The 20,235-nt window shown below is 36.8% G+C and overlaps 1 protein-coding gene across 4 annotated transcripts in view; it reads right to left on the bottom strand.

Moving 5' to 3' along the window:
• ZNF648 (zinc finger protein 648) overlaps window positions 1-20,235 on the bottom strand; it is a 49,240-nt gene that overhangs the window by 17,962 nt on the left and 11,043 nt on the right. For 3 of the 4 annotated variants that reach the window (XR_014243945.1, XR_014243946.1, XR_014243948.1), the window contains one exon: window positions 14,569-14,727. The exons of the other annotated variant lie outside the window; for it this stretch is intronic. The gene's annotated coding sequence lies outside the window, so the exon portion shown is untranslated. The remainder of the gene's footprint in view (window positions 1-14,568; window positions 14,728-20,235) is intronic. 4 annotated transcript variants of the gene reach the window in all.

The following is a 20,235-nucleotide window of genomic DNA, read 5'->3' as shown; positions in this document are numbered from 1 at the left end:
AAATAGAAGAATGAGCAAAGAGACGACAGACAACATGAACAATCTATAAAATCACCTAATATCCTTATCTCTATATGTCCTCTGAAGGTTCCTTTTATCCCAGCTCACTGTTTCTTCCTCTCCAGGTACCTTCCTGGCTTCCTGTTGAGATATTCCCTGGACTCCCTGAATGTGAAACTTAGCTCAGATACAAATTAGTAGGGAGGTTACTACAATCTTGAAGGCAGGGTCAAAAATCCCTTTAAAGAAGTAATTCTATTATTAAATCATTCTCCCCAGCCCCTACTTATCGCAAACCCCATCACTGAAAATTAAATGTATCCCCCGCATTTATTGAAATACAGAAATGTATTTATTTTGTAATTAGAAATAGACTTAGTGGAGACATGATTGTTCTCTTTAGATATCTGAAGAGCTGTCATTTCTAGGATGAACCTCTTTTTATATCTCCCTGAGGCACAATTAAGCCTTATAAGTAGACTTAACTATAGGCCAATTGAGGGCTACTCTAGGGAAAGCATTTCTAATAACTAGAGCAGTCAGATGGTAGGATGGAATACCTAATGAATATGAGAGATTTCTATCATTTGAACCACTCGAACTCTCAAGGAAGAGCTTAGGTGACCAACTGTATGAGTTTCCTGCATACAGTGGCCCTTTATAAAAATTTTGACTTGAAAATACTTAAACCCAAGGACTTTAAATCAGACTTTCATTGATCCAGGCAAAATTGTCTACATATTTATCATATCAGATTGGATGTCATAGTCAAGGGTTTGCAACTGATACATATATTTCTTACTGACAGTAAGCTTGCTCTGGGGACTTCCCTGGTGGTGCAGTGGTTAAGAATCTGCCTGCCAATGGAGGGGACAGGGGTTGGAGCCCTGGTCTGGGAAGATTCCACATGCCGCGGAGCAACTAAGCCCGTGTGCCACAACTACTGAGCCTGTGCTCTAGAGCCCACAAGCCACAACTACTGAGCCCGTGTGCTGCAACTACTGAAGCCTGCATGCCTAGAGCCCGTGCTCTGCAATGAGAAGCCACTGCAATGAGAAGCCTGCGCACTGCAATGAAGAGTAGCCCCAGCTCCCTGCAACTAGAGAAAGCCCACACGCAGCAATGAAGACCCAATGCAGCCAAAAATAAATAAATACAATAATAATTTTTTAAAAAATAAGCTTGCTCTGGGTTTATGAGATCCAGTAAAGATGGAGTCACATCAAACTTTGTCTCATATTATTCACCAGTTGACCATCTGTCAGACGTATATTGTAGGCACTGGTCTGAACATGTGAGATAAGAGCCTCAAAATACTCAAAATATCAGAGCAGGGTATACTTTTGGGAATTAGACAGCATACTGCTAATAAGACAACCTGTGTATGTGATTGCAAAATTCTACAGATAGTCTTAAAGAAGTTATCACTTGGTCCATATTCATATCCTACGCTTATTGCAGCTTCATATTTTCTCTTTAGCAAGGTTTGTAGGAGGACATTGTTATTCTTGCTGACATTATCTTAGAACAGGTAAGGCTATATATTGTCATACCCCTCTTTTTTCCAATAAGAAATAACCTCAAAAACGGCATGGCCCAAGATCTATGGTATGAAAATTAAGCTTCTTTAAAATTTGACTTCCAGCAAAGTTTAATATATGTGTACTATATATGTAACTCATGCTGCTTTGAAGTTGAATTTGTGGTTATTCCACTGAGTCTATATTAAAATAATTCCCTGGTTGTATTCATTATGCTCATTGGATTTGGTGATTTATTATTAAACTTCTTAGAGTTAATTATGTTTATTGCTCCAGTCCTCTCTGAAGGAAACTGGGGAATTGTCTTTCTCATCCTTAATTAGGAAATCATAAAATGCAATTCTGAGAACATGGGAACTGTTTTCCTTCACTCAGTAAGACTGACCCACCAAGTTTATTAAATAAAAATGTCTCACGATACCAGATAAAATGTTTTATCTTTAGTATTAATATGTAAAAGGATATTCTGTTAAATAGCAAATCAGCTTTTCTCAACTCCTGGTTCCTCATTTTACATTTTTAAGGGCAGAAAGGTTATTGTTTTTTTTTTTTTCCCTCTGCTAAAAACATACTTTTCTTTTTAAATGACAAAATTGTGTTGTAAGGTTATAAATGTCCTATTAGTGTGCTAGGACTTCTATAAGAAAATACCACAAATTGGGTGGCTTAAACAACAGAAATTTATTGTCTCACAGTTCTGGAAGCTGGAAGCCTGAGATCAAGGTGAGCGCAGGGTTGGTCTTTCTGAGGGTTGTGAAGGGAAATCTGTTACAGGCCTCTCTCCTTACCTTGTGTATGGCCATCTTCTCCCTATATATGTCTGACTCTGTGTCCAATTTTCCCCTTTTTATAGGGACATCAGTCTAAGAACTTCATTTGAACTGTAAGTCTTTACAGAGTAAAGCCAAGTCAAGTCACATTCTGAGGTACTAGGGGTTAGGACTCCAACATTATTTCTTTTGGGGGGACACAATACAACCCAGAACAAATGTCATCATGGAAAATATCCTACAATGTGAGTTACTTGTCCAGCAACATTTTTGATTTATTAAAAGGAGCTGGAAATATCTTTGCAACCAATTTTTCTTCTTTTTTTCCCTACATTTTAAGCAGAGAAGATAACATGGTCTCAAAATATATAAAGTAAAAATGGTCAAAACCAGAGAGAAATAGACAAGTCCATAATCGCAATGGGAGCTTTTTATACATACCTCTTTTAGCAATTTATAGAACAAGCAGTCAAAAACTCAAGGATATAATACCAGGAAAGAATAATCAAGAAAATTGACTTAATGGACAAATATAGAACATTCTACCCAAGACTTCAGAATATACTTTCTTTTCAAGCACACATAAAACATCTACAGAAACTGGCCATAAACTGGCCCATGAAGAAAGTCTCATCAACATTCAAGTGAAAGAAATCATATAGACTAGATAAAATATATTATTGACCCTAATGCAGGTAAGCTAGAAATGAATAATGAAAGGTAACCAGAAAATTCTCATACATTTGGAAATTTAGCACATATTCTAATAACCCATGGTCAAAGAAGAAATGACAACAAATTAGGAAATATTTTGAATTGAACAATATGAAAATGTACAATCCAATTTTGTACAATTTAGCTAAAGAAATCCTTAGAAGGAAATTTATAGCCTTAAAGCCATATAGTAGAAACAAAGAAAGACTGAAAATTAATGAGCAAGAATTCTACCCTTCTAAAGAGGTTATAAAAGGACTAAAAAATAAGTACAAGAAAAGTAGAAGATGAGTGAAGTCAGACAGAGAAAGACAAATATATGATATCACTTATATGTGGAATCTAAAAAAAAAGGGCACAAATGAACATATCTACAAAACAGAGTTACAGATGTAGAAAATAAACTTGTGGTTACCAGGGGGTAAGGGGGGAGGGATAAACTGGAAGATTGGGATTGACATATACACATTACTATATATAAAATAGATAACTAATGGGGACCTATGGTATAGCACAGGGAACACTACTTGATACTCTGTAATGGCCTGTATGGGAGAAGAATCTGGAAAAGAGTGGATATATGTATATGTATCACAGATTCACTTTGCTGTACACCTGAAACTAACATAACATTGTAAATCAACTATACGCCAATAAAAAAAAAAAAAAAAGCCATTTGCCAATGGGCCAGGGTGGGGGGAAGAAAAGTAGAAGCTATGAAATAGTAAAGGTAAGAGAGAAATTAATCAGATAGAAAACACATATATAGTAGAGAATCAACAAAACAAAACAAAAAATTTAAGGACTAATAAAATTAACAGGCCTCTGGTGAGACTTTTCAAAAAAAAGACAAAACAAATGTCCAATATAAGGAATGAAAAAAGAGACCACACTACAGATCCTGCACACATTAAACATATGGTAAGAGGAAAACCTAAGAAACTCCTTCAGACAGAAATTCTTAATGTCTTATTCTCTCCACTCACTAGCTCAGAGGAACTGCCCAAATTACTGCTTAAAATAGGTGGATTATTGGATAGACATTTATCCTATAGATTTCTTGGCAGCAATAATATGTGAGCCATCTCCTAATAATTAATGCAAATGAGGGCCACAGGAAGTTCCTACAATTAAATTTTGGGGGTAATCCTCAAGTCTCCTTTAAATCAATAGTGTCTGTTCTTTTTTCTCACTAAAATGTAATTAATTCTCCCAACGCATAGTAAAAGAGACCAATTTTTAGTTTCACTCTCCTTCTCTCTCATGGAGGTGGAGACAGTACAGGTGCAAACAAAAATGCCATTAAGAAGCCAAATGTTAGAAAAATCTAAATTAATTTGTCCCTGAATAATTAAAGTTCTTTTATTATACAAGCATAACTTGAAATATTGAACTAAGGGAGCCATTAGCAAGAGGCTGGTAATTTTATATAGAAGTGGTAATGAACTTTAACATACGTAACTCAGCAATATGCAACTTTTGTATTCTTAAATTACTTTTTAACCTTTGAGAGAATTTCCAGTTTTATCCTTGCATAAATCGAGATAACAGCCAATGACTTAGCACTACAGAATATTTGGGTTCAACATGGCATCACTGGTGGCTCTACATGCTCCTTACTAGACTGACATTTCCATAAAATTAGGAATACATTTATGAAAATAAGAGGCATTAGTTTTCTGTTGATAAGTATTTTTTCAGAAGCTCTGATTTAAAGTTGCTTTGGTGTGTCCAGAAGCTGAGATATATGCAGAGTTGTAGGAACAGGTTTGGCTGGTCAGGTGCTTTCTGTATGGGGCTTGTAATTCATCAGGGAAATGAAAAACTTTGGATTTTCCTTTTTGGACAAAGCAAAAGGTACAAAAAAGTTCAAAGAATAATAGAGCAAACACCCACATATCTGCTACCCAGAACTAACCAAAATTAACATTTAGTAATATTTTCTTCAGATCTCTTAATCTCTGTTTGGAGGGGAAGGGGCAAAGAAATAAAACTTTACAAATTAAGTTAAGCTCCATATAATCTCTTTTCTGGTACTTGTCTCCTCCATCCCTCCCAGAGGCAAGCACGAGGATCTTGTTGTCTAGGCAGTGCTTTTGTTTTTAGGACAGATTTAAATATCCATAAATAATAGTACTGTGTCTTTATTGTTTTCCAACCTCCATTTTTCACTCAACATTTTCTAAACCTACCCGTGTAGATACTTATAGCTCTGTTTCATTCAATTTAACTGCTATTTAGTACCCCATCATATGAATAAAAGACAGTTGATCTTTTCTCTTACTGATGGACGTTCAGGATGTTTGCAGATTTTTGCCACTACAAATCAATTTGCGGTTAACATACATATCTATACATATCCTCGTGCATATTTGAATTTCTTAAGAGCAGTGGTCTCCTACTTTCTTCATCAGGCTGCTCTATCAAGAAAATATTTAACTGCCTATCCCAAACATTTCTATATTTATCTATAAATTATATAAATGCTCTATCATACTAATATACAATATCCACTGTAAAATGTAAATTTTTTTCTTAAAAGATAAAATAAATTAAAAAAAAGTTCTATTATTTGCTTCCCACATCCCATTTGAACTGCTGGGGTACAGGATATGAACACGTTCACCTTTACTTATATTACTATCATTATTATTATATTATATTATTATTATTATGTATCTACAATATAATATAATACATTATTATTGTTACTCTCCAAAGAACTGTACTAATTTGCATCCTTTCCAGCAGAGTATGAAAATTTCCATTTTCCTACAACCTTAATAATACTTGATATGAACAGATGCTTTAAACATTTTATTTTGAAAAAATTTTCAAACCAGCAGAAAAGTTGCTAGAATGTTACAATGACCTCCTGTATAAGCTTCATGTAGATTCACCAATTATTAATACTTTGCTACTTTTACTTTCTTTCTCTACCTCTCTCTCTTCTTTCCTCCCTCCCCTCCTTCCCTTCATATGCATTTATGTTTTATTTCCATAAATTTTTCCTGAGCCATTTAAAAATAAGTTGCAGAAAGTATGACCTGTTAGCCCCAAGTACTCCCACATGTAGCTCCCAAGAACAAAGACATTCTCTTATGTAACCATGGTACAATGATCAAATTCAGGAAACTTAACATTGCTAAAGAACTATAATATTTCACCAATTCTCCCACTTAAGTCCTTTTTAGCAATTTTTTTTCTGACCCAGCACACATGTTGCCTTTGTCATTTCTCTTTAGTCTCCTTTAATCCTGAACAGTTCCTTAGATATTCTTTTTCATGATATTGATATATTTGAAGAGTACAGGCCAGTTATTTTGTTTCCTGTTCCTAAATTTGGATTTGCTTGATAATTTACACATGATTAAATGGGGTTATGTATTTTTGGCAGGAATACTATATAAGTGATATTGTGTTCTCAGTGAATCACATCAGGAGGTTGTCAGATTTTCTTAAGTTTTGCCAATCTAATGGACAAGAAATGAAACTGCATTTTATTTTGAATTTCCTTGATTACTTATAAGGTTGAGCATCTTTTCCTTGGCTATTCAAGTTACTTCTTTTAAAGTTGTTTAATAATCTTTGCCTATTTTTCTTTTGAGTTCTTTTTATTGATTCATCTGAGTTATTTATAGTCACACGAGTCATAAATGTTCTTCCAAAGTGTCACTTGTCTTTTATATTTACTTATGCTACCCTTTGTTTTACAGATCTTTAAAGTTTTAATGTAGTCTAATTCTACCAATTTTCCTTTATGATCCCTTTTGTTGTCTTGTTAAAAAAAATCTCTCTAGTGCTGTAAAGATATCTTACATTTACTTCTTACAGTTTTAACCTCTGTTTTTCACATTTAGGTATTTAATCACTTATATTGTAAGGAAGAACTTTATTTTTTTCTATATGTGTATCTGGTTATCCTAACACCATTATTGAATAAGTTGTCCTTTTGCCGCTGATTTGTAATATCCGCTCTATCGCATACTAAGAGCCTACACATGCTTGGATCTTTTTCTGGGCTCTCTGTTCTGTTTTATTAACCTATTTGTCTATCCTTATATCAATATAAAACTGACTTAATTACTCTAAAATGACTTGCTGTGTCATATGTCTTACTAACTACTCAGGCTACTTCTCCTCTTGTTTCTTTTTATCCTCCCCAAATTATTTTGGCTGTTTGTGGGCCTTTAACTCTTCCATATAAGTTTTCAAATCAGTTTTTCAAGGTCCTTAAAACATTCATATTGAGGTTTTTATTGGAAGTGCAATGACTTTACGGAGTGTTACAGATAACTTAATCTTTATGATATTGAGTCCTTCCACCCATAAGCATGAATCTGATCTATCTTGTATTAAATCAGGTCCTATGTTATACTCTTAAATAATATTTTATAATTGTCTCCATGAGTCCTGCTCATATTTTACTGGATTTTATTCCTAGAGATCACTGCTAATGTGAATGTTGTTTTTGTTACATTTTAAAATTGATTATTGCTGGTGTATAGAAATCTATTGGTTTTTACAGGCTCATCTTGTGTTTAGTTCCAATGGCTTGTCTGTCCTTTTTTTTTTTTTTTTTTACTTTTTTTAGACAGATATATCATCTACAGACAAAGACAGTTTTGTCTTTCTTTCAAACTTTTATACTTTTTTCTTAACTTATAGCATCACATGGGTCCTCAAATAGTGTTGAGTAGTAATAGTTATAATGAGAGGCATCCTTGTCTTGTTCCTGACCTTACAGAGTTTCACCATTATGATGTTGGTTGTAGCTTCTTATTAGGTAACCGTAGCAGCCATTTTTGGTACCCAGCAAAGTTCACTATAGTTCAGCTGCACCTATAGTGCACTTTGTTGACTCATGCTAACAATATCTCACCTCAAGCATATGCCATATATCTCTGGGGTTCTGTTTTCATTTTTTCATTTTTAGTTTTCCCCAATGGGCTTCTCTGCAATAGTAGGGCTTTTCAAAAACCATAGGAGTCCACTCAGTCCTTGTCTGGGGATACTACATAGAAGTGCTGGGCTAGAGGTCACCCCTGAATCAATGGTGAATGGGAGCTCAAGGATGGATGTCCTGGGCTCTAGTCGTTCCTTCCTCTGATGGACGATTTTTTCTATGCTTCTAAGGGTCTCGGTGGTATTGAGATGTTGTGGCTTATAACAGTGATATTGATAACACATTTATATTGGCTTACCCTCCTTGCTTGTTTCATTCTCTCTGTGACCTCACTGCTGCCGCCTGGAATCACCTCCCAAATAAAGAACTCAATACTATGCTACCTGTCTGAAGCTCTGTTTTCAAGGAACTCTAAAAAAGTGTCTATTTTGTAGTTTTTTCATGAATTTCTAGTGAATTTTATTGAATATGTTTTCTATCACACCTGCTGAGATGATCCTATGTTTCTTTTTCTTTAATTAATGTGGTCAATAACTTTAATAAAATTTCTTGATGTGGAAACACTTTTTCATTTTGGGGGATAAAAACCCTTCTAGTCAAACTGTGTTAGTTTTGTTTCATTGTTGGTTTCTTGGCTTTTGGATTTTCTTTTTTCCTGCTGGATTTGATTTCCTAATATTTATTTAGGATTTTTGAATTTGTATTTATAAGTGAGATTTGGACATACTTTTCTTTCTTTATGTTATTCTAATCCAGTCTTGATATAAACTTGCCTTTTCTCTTTCATTTTCTAGGATGACTTGCATTAGAAAAGGATTATGTATTCTTTGAAGATTTAGTGTAAAGTCACATTAGCCTAAAGTCTTTTTTTTTAGGTTGAAGGAAAGAGAGTAAGACTTCAAATAACAGATTAAATTTTAGTGGTTATTATTTTATTTTTTATCTTCTTGAGGCCATTTTGATGATTTATAGTCTTCTAGAAATTTTTCCATTTCATTTAAGTTTTTAAATATATGGGCATCAGTTTAATTTTTCAAAATATTTATTCTAGTCTAGTTTTTAAATTTCCTACTGAAATGTAATTTTGATTTTTTTCATTTCTAATGTTTTCGTGCTCTCCTTCCTTTTCCCTTTGCCCATCTTGCTAGTGCTTTCTCTTTTCATTTAGTTTTTTCAAAGAAGCAGCTTCTCACGGTGAGATTTTTTTTCTGTTTTCTAGATTATTAATTTTCCCCTATCTTGATCATATTCTGGGTTAGTGGCTTTATCTGCTTCTACCTACTATTCCAGGTATACAGCTTTACATCAGCCATCTCACAGGCTGTGGTCACATATTCTTCCAGCCCAGCTGCATTTTTATTTCATTTATGCTTTGAAAATTATACTCCCAGCCACTTTTGCCAATTCTCTGACCCAGAATCCAACAACTATACACCTTTAGCCCTAATCACTGCATTTTGTTTCTATTCAGATATGGTCCATGAGGATTTGTATCTTGCTTTGGAATATAGCTATATTTTAATTGTTTTCTTTTATTATATTTTATCTATCATGCACTGCCATGTATTTTGGGAGTGTTAGTTAAAGTATAAACTCACGGTACCATCTTGACTAAAAAAACAGGCAACTATAGTTCTAATTCTTTTTAGAATTTAAAACTGTTTAACTGTTTAGAAAAATAAATAACTTGGTAGTTCCCAGAGTAAATTTTAACTAATTCTATGAACAAAACTGATCTCTTTTTTCCCCTTGGAATGTTTAAAAAACTAAAATGAAGCTATATCTATTTAGAATATCTACTTAGGAAGTATGTAAGAATGAAGGACCAGAACCTCAATAAAAATCCAAACACAAATGCTTAGCCCATTGGCCCAAGGATGGGTATAGAGGTAGCATGGCAGTCAGAACATGTCCAGGTCACAGAGAAATCATCTTCAGATGAAACCAGCCTGAGCCTGGGGAAGATACATCAGAAATTCAGCCTCCAGGAACTCTCCTACACTGTTGATGGGAATGTAACTTAGTGCAGCCACTATGGAGGTTTCTTAATAAACTAAAAATAGGGACTTCCCTGGCAGTCCCGTGGTTAAGACTTTGTGATTCCACTGCAGGGGGGCATGAGTTCGATCCCTGATCAGGGAACTAAAATCCCACGTGCCACACAGCGTGGCCAAAATAAAATAAATAAACAAATAAATAAAATATATTAAAAAAACTAAAAATAGAGTTACTATATGATTTGGCAATCCCACTCTTGGCATACATCTGGAGAAAACTCCAATTCAAAAAGATACACGCACCCCGATGTTCACTGCAGCACTATTTACAATAGTCAAGACATGGAAGCAACCTAAATGCCCACTGACAGATGAATGGATAAAGAAGATGTGGTATATATACACAATAGAATACTACTCAGCCACAAAAAAGAGTGAACTAATGCCATTTGCAGCAACATAGATGGACGTAGAGATTATCATACGAAGTGAAGTGAGACAGAGAAAGACAAATATCATATGATATCACTTATATGTGGAATCTAAAAAAAATGAACTTATTTGCAAAACAGAAGCAGACTCACAGACATAGAAAACAAACTTATGGTTACCAAAGAGGAAAGGGGGGAGGGATAAATTAGGAGCTTGGGATTAACAGAAACACACTACTATGTAATAAAATAGATAAACAACAAGGTCCTACTATATAGCACAGGGAAATATATTCAAAATCTTATAATAACCTATAATGGAAAAGAATTTGAAAAATTACATAGATAGATAGATAGTATATCTGAATCACTTTGCTGTACACCTGAAACCAACACAACATTGTAAACCAACTATACTTCAATTAAAAAAAGAAAGAAATCCAGCCTCCATCCGGAAGTTCAAGAAGAGTACTTGCTACCCTCCAGAGCTGGCTATATCTTGGGTGGGGCTCTCTCAGGTAAGCAAGAGCTCCTAGTATAACTTGAGTGAGAAGATGAGGAAACCTATGAAACTTACTACCACTCACGGAGTGAAACCACCACAGGACTCTGTCACTTCTAGTACCCATCTTGACACACAGTGTGAGGAGGAAGACCTGGAAACATATTCCTCTGAGCACTCAGAAGAGCTTCAGGGAGAGCCTATTGGGGATGACGGACATATCCTTATTGCCTTACTTGATGATGAAGACCTAGAGCCATTCTCTGGAGAAGATTGCTCCGATCAACCTAAGAACTGTGGGACAGCTTTTCAGGAGCTTACAGGACTTCAGCAGTATAAGCAGAACCATTTAGCGGAATGTTTCCACTGCTGCCCCATTTGTAGTAGGGAATTCTTCCAGGCTGCCAACCTACACGTGCACAAATTGTTTCACTCTAGGGATGGGACACAGAAGTGCCCTGAATGTCATAAAGGTTTCACCTACACAGCAGATGTGTGGAGGCACCTGTGTAACAGGCACTGGATGCAGCACTCAAAAATGGTTGTAGAAATGGTACCCTGAGAATCCCTGGTCCTCTGCACTCCTGAACCGTCACAGTTCAGATGGTGGAAACAAAGAAAAGAAAGGCTCCAAACCATACACCTGTCTGTCCTGTTTGTTGTAAGGGGTTCTGCAAACCAAATCTTCTATGGAAACATAAGGTGATCTATTGGCAGGACAAGCCATACAAATGCCAAGAATGTGGCATGGCCTTTGTACCGCTGGCCAGGTTAAAAAGACACTGACAAACACACTACGGAGGGCACCCCTTCTACTGTGTTGAATGTGGAGGGACCTCCCCTGGCTGAAACCCCTGCAAGGCCATCAGCGAATTCATACAGGAGAGAAACCATACTCCTGTGCTTCCTGCAATCATGCTTTCACTGAGTCAGGTGCTCTGAGGAGGCACGATGGACTCTAAGAGCAGAAGAATCCTAGTGGCTGGGACTGTTAAGTTTATTATCACCTTTTGGTTTTGTCTCCATTAAGATTTCATATTGCCAGCTTTCTAATATAGTCATTAACTTAGTCCAGGTTTTTTCCCCAGATCCTGCTTCCTCATGGATGGCTTAAAATTAATCTAAGAATGTGGGGGGTTTTTTCCCCTTAGAAATGCCATAGTCATTTCTAGCAGGAGTAAAGAAGTAGGTATTTATAAGTACAGATAACAGTTTTTAATGACAGAACTAAATGAAGTTTTTGGTTGGCAGACTCCTTATCAAGAAGCCTCTGGCTCTTTTCATAATTTGGTGCTCTGCTTGGTCCTTTAAGGACTAGTCCTTATTGGAGTTTTCCATAGTTGTAACCCCTCTGCAGGTTTGCATGCAGTTCAGGATGCAAAGGTAGACTCTTTCCTAGAGTACACTAGTAATTTGGTTCGCCTTGTCACTGTTGCAATTTTTTCAAAAAAGTATTTGTTTTTCTTAAAAGCTATGACAATACTTTAGTGAGATGAACTTGTACTTTTTTCAAACTACATATACCATTTTATAATTACAAGAATAATTGTTACCTTTATAAGAGAGAACATGACTAATTTAACATGTTAATTTAATAACATGACTAATTATAAATTAATTTACTAACTTATACTCGTAATAAATTCATTTCAGCATTTGAAGAAATATGTTTACCCCTTTGGAGTATGAATTGCCTTAGTCATCTTCTGTGTGATTTTCCTTTTTTAAAATCCCCTAAAAGATAGTCTTTGATGAGGATTACTTTGTAAGTCTGTTGTAGCCCTTTCCTATTGTAACTGACTTAAGTTCCTGGGTTTTGGTGCTGGACACATATTTGGAAGAGGAATCTAACAGAGATTCTTAATTCCAGTCCAGTTGATGGGCTTTATAAGGTATGTGACTCTCTGAAATCATAACACAAAACATCAGTAATGTGGGTTTTTTGTATAGGATCCATAGCTTTCATTGAATTCTCCAAAAGCCTGTGATTCAAGGAAAGGTTCAGAACTGCTTTAAAGGATTTTGGGAGTGACTTCCAGACTCTTCACTCTAGTTTCATCTTTAGTTCTTTACCACTTCTCTTCAGGACTGCTGTATCATTACAAAAGAATAATCTTTAATATGCCTCTAATAAATGCTTTCTTTTACATTTGTCATAATATTGGCAGTAATCTCTTTTGCATGGTGTAAGGGTGTTTTAAGATCTTTTGAAATATGATGGAAGGAGAAGAATTTGGAAAATTGCATGCTAGGATTGAAAACTTTTTTTTTTAAATATTTTCCCAGATAATAAGTGGCGATGGTAGAAAACAAGTTATAATAAGGAGGTAATGGTGCTGGAAAGACTTGAAAGCTTAAGTAGATCATTTCATTGAGATGGAAATGGGAATTATGAATGGCTCTTAGAAGACAGAAACAGCTATAGATCGAGAATTGAAGCAATTCTAAAATTAAAGCAATGTTATTAGTATAAAAAGAAAATGTAAAAATTTTCATTTCTGATACCTAAGTATTTTATTTAAATCTACCATAACTTTTGAAATTAATAGAGCTAATTAAAGTTATGACTGTTAGTGACTTTAAAGATTAGAAATCAAACTTCACACAAAAATGAAAAAGAGGATCTGGTAGAATGAAAAGAACTCTGGACTGCCATTAAAAGCTGTGTAATTTGCAGCTTTCTGCAAATTACAGCCCGCTGTAGTTCCAAAATTTCTTTAAGTGACAGGAAAATTATACTTTCACTGACCTTTCAGCTACCTTAAGTGAAAAAAGTGTTTATCACTTAATAATCACAGTTGTAAGAAGACCCCTGATACTATTTGTTGCGCATTAGGGTAGTAAGCTGAATAATGGCCATCTAAAGATATCACATGGATAGATGTTACCTTCTCAGGAAAAAGGGTCTTTGCAGATGTGATTAAGGATTTTGAGATGCGGAGATTTCCTGGATTATCCAGGTGGGCCCTAAATGCCATCATAGTGTCCTTATAAAGAGAAGCAGACAAAGATTTGACAGAAAAGGAGGAGACATTGTGACTATGGAGACAGAGATTGGAAGGTTGCAGCCACAAGCCAAGGAAGCCAGCAGCTGCCAGAAGCCGGAAAAGAGAAGGAATGGATTCTCCCCTAAAGCCTTAAAAGGGAACTCAGCCCTAAAGACACTTTGATTTTAGCTCTAATTTCAGACTTCTGGCTTCCAGAATACTGAGAAAGTAAATTCTGTTGTTTTAAGCCACTGAGGTTGTGGTACTTTGTTACAGCAGCCACAGGAAACTAATACAAGCAGTTTAAACACACACCCACACAGACATCCAGGCATCATGATTGTGAACATCATTATATTGGGGAAAACAAGACGCACACTAACTACGCTTCTGCGTTGTCTGTTTCGAGTTATAGATGTTCCAGGCTGACATAAATAATTACATATCAATTTCCAGATGGATGTCTTATGATTCAAGGAGCACCAGGAGGGTGCCTCTCCCAAATATCTCCTTCCATTGATGCCTGCAATCCCTTTTTTTTTTTTTTCTTTTTAATTTTTAAAAAATTTTTGATTTTTTATACAACTTTTAAAGGTTACTTTCCATTTACAGGTATTACAAAATATTGGCTATATTCCCAGTGTTGTACAATACATCCTTGAGCCTATCTTACGCACAACAGTTTGTACCTCCCCCTAAAATCCCTCTTTTAAGACATACCTCCACAGTCTCCAAATGGAAAAGCTTCAGGTATCTATATATTTCATGTCACTTTCCTCCCGGAAGCATGAGCTGAGGATGACCCAACAGGAGCTTCAGTTGCCTCACAAATGTGTCCACATCACCATCTTCTTAAAGTCCCCATTAACCCCCTCATTCCTTGGAGATAGGGGTTGGAAAGTGAGAGTGGAAAAGAGAAATGGGAAAATGCTAGCTGTGGTATTTACAGAAGGCCTCGGGCAGGGGAGTGGGGACAAAAAGAAATTAGGAATAAGAGCCAGTGGTTAGAGTGGAAAGAGCACTGACTCTGCCCAGGGAGAAACCTGGGGCCAAGCCTTGGTTCCCACGCCCTCCCCCACTCCAAGGCTGAGCCAGCACAGCTCCACAGATCTGACTTGGTATTCTGGTTCTGTGCTTAGGAGCTCTGTGACCTTGGACGTGTGGCTTAATCTTTGCACTCCTTTGTTTCCTTATCTGCAAAATGGAGATAATAATACTTCCTTCACAGGATTGTGTTCTACACTCTAGAGAACTAGAGATTTCCCCCCTTTCTGGGAAGACCATGCATTGATTCACTTATCTCCATGGAGTAGGAATTGCAGTATTCCAAAAAAAAAAGGGCAAGCAAAAGGGTTTGAATTCTCAGCATTCTCTATGCTGAGAACGTGCTAGTGTCCAGATATTATGCACAATGCTTCTGCCCCCTTCCCAGAGGGTCTGTCTTGCTGGGCCCTAGAGTTAGGACAGCTCACTTGACAATGGGGCCTATGACAGAGATGTACACCAGCTGAGCTTCTGCCAACCTTAACAGTGACCTGAGAGGGGGAGGGATGACAGGAAGTGGAGATGCTTTCCAACCCCTCTGTCAATTTCCTTAGGGCAGAAATCAGGGCTCATGGTGACATCGAGTGACTGCTCTCTAATTCATTAGGGGCAAGTTGTTCTCTATGGTTTGTGACCTATTCCTGCGTCACAAATTGCCAGCCAAAACTTATCATCTTAAAACAACAAGTATTGATTATTTTACACAGTTTCCAAGAGCCAGGAATTTGGGAGCCGCTTTGCTGGATGCTTGTGGCTGCGGGTCTCTCATGAGGTTTCAGACAAGCAGTGGGCAGGTCTGCAGTCATCTGAACTCTCGACTGGGGCTAGAGGATCCCCTACGAGCTCACTGATGTGGCAGTTAGCAGCAGATTTCAGTTCCTCGCCACATGGGTTCTTCTGTAAGGCTACTCACAGCCTGGTAGCTGGTTTCCCCCAGAGTGAGTGATGAGAGGGAGAGAGAGAGAGGGAGACAGACAGAGGAGAGCTGTAGAAGCCAGAGTGCCTTTTATGATCTAGCCTTAGAAGTTGTGCACCAACATTTCCGCTTTATTCTATTCATTAGAACCGAGTCACTACGTCTAGCCCACACAAAAGAGGAAATATTAGGCTCTACTTCTTGAAGGGAGAAGTGTTAAAGAATTGTGGGCATATTTTTATTAAAATTTTTTAAAATTCTCTTTTTAAATTTCAGCTTGTGGAGGTATAATTGACATATAAAATTGTAAGATACTTGAAGTCTACAATGTGGTGATTTAATATATGCATACATTATGAAAGGATTCCCCTCATCTAGGTAATTAACATATCCGTCACCTCGCATATTTACCTTATTTTTTTTCTTTTGGTGAAAACATTTAAGTTCTACTCTCTTAGCATATTCCAATTATACAATACAGTGTTATCAACTATAGTCTCCATGTTTTACATAAATCCTCAGATCTTATTCATCTTATAGCTGAAAGTTTGTACCCTTTGACCAACATCTCCCCAATTCTCCCACCCCCGAGTCCCTTGTCATCACCATTCTACTCTGTTTCTATGAGCTCAACTTTTTTAGTTTCCACATATAAGGATATCATACAGTGTTTGGCTCTCTCTGTCTGACTTATCTCACTTAGCATAATGTTCTCAACATGTCCACCCATGTTGTTACAAATAGTAGGATTTCCTTCATTGTCATTGCTGAAATAATATTCCACTGTGTACACATACCACATATTCTTTACCCATTTACCTGTTGATGGAAACTTATGTGGATATATTTTTGAAATCACCACAAGGATGGAAAATAAAAATGTAAGCAAGCATGATTTCTAAACCAAAAGGCAGGGGATTTGCTGCACGTTCTCCTTGTTGCAGGTATGCAACCTACTTCTTGGAAGGGGTACACAGACTCTAGTGATTTAGTGACCCTTGCTTAACAATAATAGACAAAGCTAAGATCTATTAATCTCACCTGCTTTCCTGGAAAGGAAAATTGTTGCAGACCCCACATGGGAATATTTCTTAGGGGTCTCCCATAACAGACCGTTGTAAGGATTAATTGGGATAATGAATGTAGTGTCTGACCCCTAAAAATTGTTCACTAAATAGTAGCTGTTATTATCCTGTCATCAAGCCTCATTGACTCCACCTTTGAAATCTCAGGCATCTTCTCATTTAATGTATTATCCCCACTTGTCCTTGATTTCATCTGAACTATCAGACAGAATCCTTGCTTCCCTCCTGTTTTTCTTTAAATCTTAATCATAGGTTATGTCTTATAGACACTCCATTCACTCATTGAGCCAATCTACTAAGAGCCTGACATTCCTGAGATGAGTCAGTGAAACTCTGAGCCAATTTGACTGAGGAGAAAACATGGAAAAGGAAGATTTTAAAATATTATCCAACCATAGTGGAAAAATTTTAATTATACTGGCATGGTTTTATACAGAATGGAAAGAGGGCAATTGATATAAAAAATGAGCTTCCCTCTCAACTTGAAAAAGATGCCTTTTTCTCTTTTGATAAAACACTGAGTCATTCTATCTCTGGCAATATTTTCATGGGTAATTGAGTCTGTAGTTCATAGTCTAGTTCTGAGCCTAGCAATGACATCTGTTTGAGTATTTTAGCAATTAAATTGATGCTTTACACAAAATGTCCTTCCAAGTAAGATTTTTTAAGGCCTACTTGGAACTCCTGGGTGATCTATTGTGTTCATATTGGGGGTACTATAGCTGTTCAGTGTGCGTGCATTTGGTTTATAAAACGTTTTGTAAATGCTGAGTGCCAAGATTCATTGCTGCTGTATTTTTCTGTGTCCAGCATAGGCACAGAATGTTTCTTTCCTCAGTGAGATGAAGTAATGGTAGGTCTTCAGGGAACCATCATTCCTTTAGATTCAATTCCTTCCCTCTGACCAGGTTACTGACAGCTTTTCAAAGGAATTAATGATTAACAGCTGCCAACCCAGGGTCTCCCAGACCCATTCTTTTTTTTTTTTTTTTTAACATCTTTATTGGAGTATAATTGCTTTACAATGGTGTGTTAGTTTCTGCTTTATAAGAAAGTGTATCAGCTATACATATACATATATCCCCATATCTACTCCCTCTTGCATCCCCCTCCCACCCTCCCTATCCCACCCCTCTAGGTGGTCACAAAGCACCGAGCTGATCTCCCTGTGCTATGCGGCTGCTTCCCACTAGCTATGTATTTTACATTTGGTAGTATTTATTTATTTTTAAACATCTTTATTGGAGTATAATTGCTTTACAATGGTGTGTTAGTTTCTGCTTCATAACAAAGTGAATCAGTTATACATATACATATGTTCCCATATTCCTTCCCTCTTGCATCTCCCTTCCTCCCACCCTCCTTATCCCACCCCTCTAGGTGGTCACAAAGCACTGAGCTGATCTCCCTGTGCTATGTGGCTGCTTCCCACTAGCTATCGGTTTTACATTTGGTAGAGTATATATGTCCATGCCACTCTCTCACCCTGTCACATCTTACCCCTCCCCCTCCCCATATCCTCAAGTCCATTCTCTAGTAGGTCCCAGACCCATTCTTAAGTAATTCACAGGTCTCCTTCCTAGATTCACACCATGGTTTCTGCTGTGCTGTGTTTCAATCTTTATCTTCCCTTGAATTTATGATCATCCACTTTGAAAATGCATGTTATCAAGAATTTCAGGGTATTCCTCTGTACCAAACAGAAGCAGTTAGCTCTGTGGTTAAGAACACAGTCTCTGGAGTCAGGATATCAAATCATTATTATGCTACTTTCTAGCTACAATATCTTGGGCAATATAACTTTTTTGTCTCTTGATTTCTGCATCTTAAAAATAGAATGTCTCTTGTACCACAATGTTCATTGCAGCACTATTTACAATAGCCAGGACATGGAAGCAACCTAAATGTCCATCGACAGATGAATGGATAAAGAAGATGTGGCACATATATACAATGGAATATTACTCAGCCATAAAAAGAAAGGAAACTGAGTTATTTGTAGTGAGGTGGATGGACCTAGAGTGTGTCATACAAAGTGAAGTAAGTCAGAAAGAGAAAAACAAATACCGTATGCTAACACATATATATGGAATCTAAAAACAAATGGTTCTAATGAACCTAGGGGCAGGACAGGAATAAAGATGCAGACATAGAGAATGGACCTGAGATCACGGTGGGGGAGAAGAGTAAGCTGGGACGAAGTGAGAGAGTAGCATTGACATATACACACTACCAAATGTAAAATAGCTAGTGGGAAGCAGCTGCATAGCACAGGGGAATCAGCTCAGTGCTTTGTGACCATCTAGAGGGGTGGGATAGGGAGGATGGGAGGCAGACACAAGAGGGAGGGGATATGGGGATATATGTATACATATAGCTGATTCACTTTGTTATAAAGCAGAAACTAACACACCATTGTAAAGCAATTATACTCCAATAAAGATGTTAAAAAAAAATACATAGAAAAAAATAGAATGTCTCTTGATTTCTTCATCTTAAAAATAGAATAGAAAGGCTTACTTTAAAAATGAAACAGTTAATACATGAGAAACACTTAAAACAGTTCCTGGCACTGTAAGTGCCAACTCTTATCATTATTAGCCAAAGGATGTGGATCATGGTGACTGTAGACTCTGGTGAATACAGTAGGAGAATTTTTATTAAGTGAAAACTTACAAATGAACATTTTTACTGGGTATATCCAAATTAACTCTGGCAAACTAAACCGTGAAAACAGCACTAGTCCAGAGAGAAACGTTAAATTTCTTCTTTCACAAAGAGGGCCCTGCTCTGATTTTAAATTACATACTAGGGAAATAAGATTTGAGGTACAGTGGGTGTATAGAAAACCAGAAAAGTAGCTCAGCATCGCTTGGAGGCAACAATCTGAGCCAGAATAACCAGTATTCTAGCATTGATTCTTCTTCAAATAGAGGATTCAACTGCCTCTAATTTGGAAGGACAGACTATTGGGCAGAATGTGTGCCAAGCCAGCCTGCAGCTGGTTGATTTCTCTGCTGGCCACTCCATGTGTTGCTGCCTTCTACGTGCACCATGGAATGGCCCTGTGACTATGGCAACACGATTGCTTTCCCCCGCAATACCTACTCAGCATGACCCTTGCAGCTGATGTAGTGAGAAAAGACTGTTTGGGACAATTTTCCTTTAAAAAAATGTGACTTCTTTATGTAATAAGCACTGAAGGATTAATGAAGTTCTCTTCAGCATATTATATAATATTCAGTACATTATACACCCTTATATTCCAGAAACACAGTATACAGCTCCAAATGTACCCAGCACAAGCTAATCTAGTTGGCCTATTAACTCACTTTCTCCCCA

The sequence above is a fragment of the Balaenoptera borealis genome (assembly GCF_965194805.1).
Source record: "Balaenoptera borealis genome assembly, chromosome: 1".
NCBI lineage: Eukaryota > Metazoa > Chordata > Mammalia > Artiodactyla > Balaenopteridae > Balaenoptera > Balaenoptera borealis.
This window is presented reverse-complemented; position numbering and strand designations above follow the sequence as displayed.